Source organism: Nicotiana tabacum, chromosome 20 (assembly GCF_000715075.1).
Source record: "Nicotiana tabacum cultivar K326 chromosome 20, ASM71507v2, whole genome shotgun sequence".
In the NCBI taxonomy this organism is placed as follows: Eukaryota; Viridiplantae; Streptophyta; class Magnoliopsida; order Solanales; family Solanaceae; genus Nicotiana; species Nicotiana tabacum.
Window position 1 is genome coordinate 141,249,371 of NC_134099.1, and position 8,762 is coordinate 141,258,132.

An 8,762-nucleotide genomic window follows, 5' to 3' on the forward strand; every position below is an offset into this window, starting at 1 on the left:
CTGAGTCGCCAGAGCTGTCACACCTCCTTTTGGCATTACACCCCGGGAAGGGTGTATAAGGAGTTTTTCCAATTAAAGGACAACCGAGACGGGATTTATTTTATTAAGAGATTCAGAGTCGCCACTTGGGAGATTAATGGTGTCCCAAGTCACCAGTTGAATCTCGAACCGAGAAAAATTATGACTCTGTTAACAGTCAGCGAACCATAAATCCGGATAAGGAATTTTGTTAACCCGGAAAAGGTGTTAGGCATTCCCGAGCTCCGTGGTTCTAGCACGGTCGCTTAACTGTTGTATTTGATTTTATCTGATTTCAATACATGCTAACCTATGTGCCTTTTATTAATTTTACACCACTTTATCATTATTTATTTTAAAAGACCTGCGACGTCGTGAAAATGCATTTCGAACCGCGTCGCAATCAATGCACCCGTGGTTATCAACACATTTTGACTTCGTCGAGATTTGGATTTGGGTCACATCAATGCGCACCCGAGTTTAAGAAAGTAATTTAATTAAATCGCGTCTAAAGATTCTAACGTAATATTATTTTGGGGAAGGCCGTGAAATTCGCTAAACGGCCCTCCCAAATTCTAAGTATTTTAATGTACTTATTTAACGAGGGCCCCACAATTTATGTGTTTTGTTTTAGCGAGGCTCATCTCATTTTGTTTTAAAAGGCAAATCTAAGGCACTCTATAATTTTCTACTTAATTGTCTCTATGAATAAAAGTAAAAGTCCTAATTAATTAGCATTGTTTAAGAGTTACTATTTTTAATCCGGGGTTGTCCATGATTCGGATCTTTAGTAATCTTGGGCTTTTGCAATTAGCCCAAGTAACAAGCAGGTAAGGCATGCTTCGCTTTTGGTTCTGTCCAGCCTTGGGCTTCTAGAATTACCTTTTGGCCCAAGTCAAATGATATCCTCCAGGCCTCAAACCGATTAAGTTAAAAGGGAGTAGGCCTGGCTGGCCAATATTGAGCCCAAGCTTTCAAACCAAAATCCAATCAGTACAACAATGAAATGAGATTATAGCAATTGACAATTTACTTTAAACTGGATGTGATAACACTCGGACAAGGACTACCATTAATAGGCTAATTAAAGTGTTTAAGGTAAACTAATGGTGATTAACAAGTTAAACTACCAACAAACCACATGCCAGTCATAAACCAATTCTCAAACAAATTGTGGAATTTGACACAGCTATACCAATTAACGATACTTACGAACCAATTTCAGAGTGATTGGAATATTTTGAAGCAATTACACTTTAACTACTTCTAATTCCTGTTTTTGAATTAACACAGGGCAATACGAACATTTATTCTAAGCTGACCCAAACTACATACTGATTTCCTACTCAATCTCCAGTTATTAACACGAATAGAAGTCATGGATCTCAAATCATTTTTTTTTGTTCTAGTTTCTCCTGATTTCCAAGTTACACTACACCAACTGAAATTACACTATAACATAGCTAAATGACGAATATCAGTCTAATAGTCCACAGTTTTGATTACATACACGAATCTAAATACCCAAGCACCCACTTAATAGTCCAAATGAACAAACTCATGCTCAACAGTTCTTCAATCCAATATATACAATCCAGGATCAGTCTAGTACACAAATGACATGAAATATCGAGTAAGCTAACTGTTTTACACATTAAAATCAAACAAAAACAGGAGGAGTTCAGAGATCAACTTCAAATAGCATATTTACTTCATTTCCATAGACTTGAGAGCTACAAAACATGTACCTGGAAGTGTGAAGGAAGAAGTAAAAGTGAGGTCAACAACAGCAGGTGATAAACAACCCAGAAAGTAGAATCACAGTCCAGAAAAAGTTCGAAACCAAACGAAACTAAGATATCAACCACAAATCACTCGAAGGCACCAAAATAGACTAGAAATTGAACTTAAAATACTTCTGAAACTTCAATGGAGAAAAACTCAACCAAAAACCAACTTAATTAGACCCAAATTCACTCGAAATGAACATTTGAACTTCAGCAACCAAAGCTGGAACTAATGGTGTGAATCAGTACCCAAAGAAATCGAAATCAACTTAGAGTTTTCAATGGAACAGTGTGTTTTTTTTTTAAATTTTTCTTTTTTTGTTTGTTTTTTTGAAGGTTTTGAGATTTGAAATTCAAATTAGGAAGATCAGATCTACAGAATGATTTTGGGGGAAGTTTTTGGCTTCCAAAAAAAAACCCTTATTCACAGCACTATTCATGCCTTTTTATAGGCCAAAGGAGGGGCAACCCTCACATTTCTGTTTTCCCTATTAGTCCCTCCTTATTTTCAGATTAGTCCCTTAGTTACTGACTTGTTGCCTAAGTTATTACTCCTTACTTCTTGAAATATTCACTTACACCCCTATCTAGAAGGATCTAGGATGCTCTTCTACCCCCAAAATACCTATACTACCCTTACCCCTACTTGAAATTACTATTCCTAAAGAAACTACACTTTTTCTATGCCTAAAATGCCCTTCCAATAGTCTGAAAATTACAGACTAAGGTTAACTGATCCCAATCCCCTCACCCTAGCTAAAACTTAACTAAAGTTAATTAACAAACGACTTACTCAGTTATATCCAATACACCTATCTTAAACACTATCTCAATTAATACTAAAATTGAACAAACAGTTAATAATAACTGAAATCAGTCTCAAATGACTTCCAAATCCAACTTCATATAAACAGGACACAGATCAATCTAATTATACCAACGACCCAATATTAAATAAGTATTCAAAATCTAAACAGAAGAAAGAATCGACATTAACCTAAACCTATAGCTAACAGTTAACGGACAGAATTGTATCGACCCAAAACTAATCGATTAAGACGATTCTAAAATTAAAACTGTGATCGATTACTAAACAAAGCGTGAATCAAACCAAATTAGAACTAGAGATGGGAAAAGCTTACTGACTAACATAAATGGAACGAAGAGCCAAAAGAAAGAAAATTAAACTATACTAATACACAAAATAAACACAAGATTAACAAGACACTTACCGAAATCAAAATCAAAAACTGTAACTAAAACTTCACTCATGCAGAAAGGCAAAAAGGAAAAAGAAAAAATGAAAGTAAGAATGAAACAAGAAAACTCACTGAAGCACGAAAAAAAAACTCCGGCCAGCCGCTGACGTCCGAATCTTTCCAGATTTTTGACACATAACATCCCTAACCATGTGTTTTTACAAGTGAACACATGGTTAAGGATATTACGGTCCAAAATCACAAAGATTTTGGGTTAGGATTTTTGGCCGGAAAAATTCAAATCCAAATTCGAACAATTCTGGTGAGATTCGAGGAACACGGCTTAGGTTTTTGGGATGAGAAGGTTAAGGCGAGTCTATGGTGTAAATTTGGTGGTGTTTGGCATACTTTGCGTTTTGGCCGGAAAACTTTGACTGATTATTCGAAATGTTTGGCTATGATTCGAAAGAAACCAAAGGTAGGGTTGGAAAGGGGAGTTCATGGGGAATCTGTGGTGTAAATTTGGGGGTGAACGGCGTATGTGGCGTTTCCCGCCGGCGAAGGATTCCGGCGAGGCTCAGAGAGGGTACGAGGAAGAAGCAACTGGTTTTAGGTTTAATGGGGATTTAGGACATTATTATGTCAAAATAGGGCAGGGTTGCGGACCGTTGGATTAACACGATTAAGGGCTCAGATTTGACGACGCCAAACGGCGTCGTTTGGGTTAGGAGAGGGGTAGGCCAGGTTTCCGTTTGGGGCTGGGATCCGTTTGGGCTGGGGGGGGGGGGGGGTTTAAGAACGGAATTGGCCCAAACTTTGGGTCTTTTTAAGACCACCTCCTTTTTTAATTGTTTTTCCTTTTATTTTTTTCTAATTTTTCCTCTTTCCTTTTTTTTGTTTTTTCATTTGTATTTTATTGATTTTACAAAATTGCAAAAATAAAGTCCTAATATATTTCAAAATTAAAACTAATTAATGCCTAAAATTGTTTTTAAAAAAACTATTTCGTGATGAATTCACAATTAAAACAATAAAAATGCAAAAGTGAACAATTTTTTTTATTTTTCTCATATTTTGTTCTAAAACAACTTAACCTAAAATATGAGATTGGATCCTAAGAAAATACGTATTTTTGTATTTTTCATATGAATTAATGCAAACAATTATCAGAGAATGACACCAAAATTCGCGAACATTGCAAAAATAAAGAGAAATCATTTTGTTTGAATTTCTGGGAATAATTCATATATAGGGCAAAAATCATGCGCTCACATTAGCGGTAAGTGATGTTTTAGTCCGAGAAGACCAAGGTAAATAATCTCTGATCTATTATGTTAGTAAATCTTTGTTAGATGCAGAGACACGGTACCCTCAGTTGGAAAAAGCTTGCACTTGCATTAATCATGGCATATAGAAAATTAAGGCCTTATTTTCAATGTCATCCTATTGCTGTAGTAACTGCTTATCCATTACGCAATATATTACATAAGCATGAATTGTCAGGTAGGTTAGCTAAGTGGGCTATAGAATTAAATGAATATGAAATCACATACCAACCTAGAACTGCTATAAAATCTCAAGTGGTAGCTGATTTCATGGATGATTTTAGCCAAGGGATGCAATTAGAATCAGAAAAAGAATTACAGGTGTTCAATGAAGCTAACCCGGGAACATGGACTTTATTCACTAATGGTTCATCTAACGTAAAAGGTGCAGGTTTAGGGATTGTTTTGGTACCACCTATGGGTGAAACCATTCGACAAGCCATAAAATGTCATTCTATAACTAACAATGAGGCAGAGTATGAAGCTGTGATTGCAGGTTTAGAACTGGCATGAGAACTCGGCATAAATCAGATTACAATCAAAAGCGATTCACAGCTCGTAGTTAATCAAATGATGGGGACTTATATGGCCAGGGAAGCAAGGATGCAGCAATACTTAGCGAAGGTACGAGATTTGATAAAGCGATTTCAAACCTGGAAAGTAACATTAATACCAAGGGATGAAAATGTTGAAGCTGACGCCCTAGCTAATCTTGCATCTGCGGCAGACGTGGAAAGCAATGAAAATGCTTCAGTTATTCATTTGTTTCATTCAGTTCTCGACCTCAATAAGAAAGAGGTAAATTTTAATAATTTAACTTAGGATTGGAGGAACGAGATTGTTGCTTTTTTGCAGTATGGTACCGTCCTTGAAGATAAGAGAAAAGCTTATGCGCTTCGAAAAAGGGCTGCTCGGTATTGCTTAAAGTAAGGCAATCTTTACCGAAAAATGTTCGGTGGTCCCTTAGCAAGATGCCTCGGACCTTCTCAGACGGAATATGTAATGAGAGAAATACATGAGTGGCATTGTGGGAATCACGCAGGAGGAAGATCATTGGTAAGAACCCTAATTAGGGCAGGGTATTATTGGCCTAAAATGGAAGAAGAAGCAGAGAGTTTCGTGGCTAAATGTGATAAATTTCAAAGGTACGGTAACAATATGCATAGACCTGCAGAGTTACTACATCCGGTCATTACACCGTGGCCATTTATGAAATAGGGAATGGATATCGTGGGTCCATTACCGCAAGCAAAAGGACATGTAAAATTTTTGCTCGTACTCACTGATTATTTTACTAAATGGGTAGAGGCAGGAGCATTCAAATAGGTGCGAGAAAAGGAAGTGAAAGATTTCATTTGGCGGAATATCATATGCTGATTCGGTGTACCAAAGGAGATCGTGTGCGATAATGGCCCTCAGTTTATAGGAGCTCAAATCACGGAATTCTTTCAAAGTTGGCAGATTAAAAGGATTACATCTACGCCTTATCATCCGGTAGGTAATGGGCAAGCAGAATCAACAAATAAAGTCATTATCAACAATTTGAAGAGGCGTTTAGACGAATCAAAAGGTAATTGGCCAGAAGTATTACTTGGTGTTTTATGGGCATATCGCACAACCGCAAAAACAATCACAGGAGAAACACCATTTTCGTTGGTTTATGGAGCAGAAGCTTTAATTATCATTGAGATAGGAGAGCCAAGTTTGAGGTTTACGCAGGCAACAGAAGAGTCTAATGATGAAGAAATGCGTGTAAATCTTGATTTACTTGAAAGAAGACGGGAATCTGCATTAATAAGAATGGTAGCACAGAAGCAAGTCATAGAACGGTACTACAACCGAAGAGCATGCCTCAGATTCTTCAAAATTGGGGACTTCGTGCTCAAAAAGGTTTTTCAATCTACGAAGGCAGCTAATGCGGGTAAATTAAGTCCAACATGGGAGGGACCCTATAGAATTCATGATATTGCAGGTAAAAGAGCATATGAATTAGAAACAATGGATGGCAAAATACTACCTTCACATTTGAATGTTGTTCATTTGAAGAGATACTACTTCTAAGGAATACCCACGGTCAGGTATCTATGTTTTAAAATTCTATTTTCGAATTGTTAAAATTTTACTAACGATTCTAGATGATAGGCAAAAAGCTAGCCCGTACTAAATGATGAGCCACGACCTGCAAGGCACGTGGAGTACATTAAACTTCCCGGCCCAGGGTTACAAATATTCTGATAGAAATTCAAAACGGGTTAAGCAGTCTTCATCTATAATCGCACCTCCGAGCCCCGTATGTTTTTCCTTTTTCAGGATAAGGACCAAATGAGAGGAATAATTAAGTGCTCGAGGCTTCATACTTCAACACTCAAACACTTGGGGGACTACATAATATACACAGGCATGTGTATAAAGAAGGCAAAGAAGTCAAAGTGCAGAGTAAAAGTCACGAACTAAGGCCAAAGAAAACCTTACCATAGTTAGGGTAAAGGCTATGTACTGAAGCGGGTTATAAATAAAAACCTCGTGTTTATTGTTTTTACTTTCTTAAATCTATTACAAGAAAAACAGTTACGAGAAAGTTATAGATGTAATTCAAATACATGTAAAGTGTTATTCAAAACTAGACAAGGTTCAAATAAAAACTTGTCAAAGTTATTTCAAAGAAACATGTGTGTTCCTATTTCTTTTATCGTATGTTAAACACCATTATGAAGTTGAGACGTCTTCTTTATTAAGTGTCGAATATAAAAGGTCCCTCTTTTATAGAACTTATGATTAAATTAATTAGTCATAAGTTTGACAGAAGCATTTTTGAAGAATAAAAATGTAAATTATTATGTAAGTCCTTAGAAATAAAGGCAAGAATAAAGTAAACAGAAGTTCAAGACAATAACAAAAAACTTCTTAATATTTAAAAAAAACTTAAGACTAAGTACGTACTTAGTTGTAAAGCTACGAATTGTTTATACAAATTGCCTCATGTAAAGGTCTGGGGACTTGCGTTTCCAAAATAAACCCTTAAATGAAACCAAGGGTTTGATCACAATTTTCCAAATAAATAAAAAAACAAAGATATTCAAACAACTAAAGCTGGTCACTGAGAAGTTGAAGGTACTGAAGCAGGAGCATCAACAGCAACGGGCTCAACTTGGGCAGGAGTATCAATAGTTGCGGGCTCAACTTGACTTGCAGCAACAGGCTCGACTGGACTTGAAATAGTTGGGATACCCGTATCGACTTCAACATTCACGGAAGCTTCGGCCACGGGAGAAGGAAAATCTTGAGTTTGCTGAGCTTTCTCAATAGTTTCATTGATTTTAGCCAACTCAGATTCCAAGTTGAAATTTTCTTGGCCAGCTTCAATTAGGGTATCACGGCGTGAATTCAAAAACGCCCAACTTACTTCAATAGCAGATTTATCTTCAAGGATCTCATAATCCCTTTTCTAGTCAGCAATCTCGTTCTTTAACTTCTCATTTTCAGCCAAGGCAGATATGTAAGAAGTCTAGAGAGAGGCATGGGAGCATTCTAAAGCACGCACCTTATCAGAAGAAGCTCGAAGGTCTTCTTGTGCTTGAGTCAAATTTTGTACAAGCTCCCCAGCGTAAGCTTCTTTTTTACTCAAAAGAGCCTTCAACTCTCTGATTTCTTCATTAGCCTTGGACAGCTGCTCTGAGAAGGAAGTTTCAAGGCGAGTTTTTTCTTTATCTTCTTGACTTGAGGAAGCCTTTTCAACTGCCAACTCCGAAGTCAAAGCTCGTACCTGCTGCTCCAAGGTACTCTTACTCTCTTCTAAATACTCTACATCAATTTGCAAGCTCTCAAACTATTCCCTCCAATTGCACGCCTCTAACTGAGAATCACGCACTAATTGATCTGAGTGGGCAACTATTTTCATCATCTCTGTGCCGATAAGGTTGTCCTAAAAAGAGGAAAAGGAAATAAGAATCCTCAAAGATAGAAAAATTACAAAGTAAAAGAAAAAAGAAAAGGGGAATACCTTCAAAGTGGCGTGCACAATATCGTTCATCAAGGTCAAGGAACTATGGTTCTCTAGCTTATCTTTCTCAATTGGGCCAATTAAAGGCTCTAGCCATACATCGCTTGACCTAATTTCCTTAAGAGACTGCCCTCAGCAGGAACTTCAATGACTACTCGCCTCATAGCAGTACTCCTACTTGAGGAGCCAACCTCAGTGCGATGAATGTTTGGAGGAGGAATTGTTGAAGGAGGAACAGAAGAGGTGGTAAAAATAGTCTGGGGAGTAACATAAACAATCGAGACTAGAAAAGAATTAGTTACAGACACGGGTGTCGAAAACGAAGCCAAGGGTACTTCATCTAAAATAGGGCCTAAGCCTTCACTACCAAACCCGCTAATAAAAAGCTGCTCAGCAGAGTCATGAGCAGCAGGGGGAGCAATGTCATCATCAA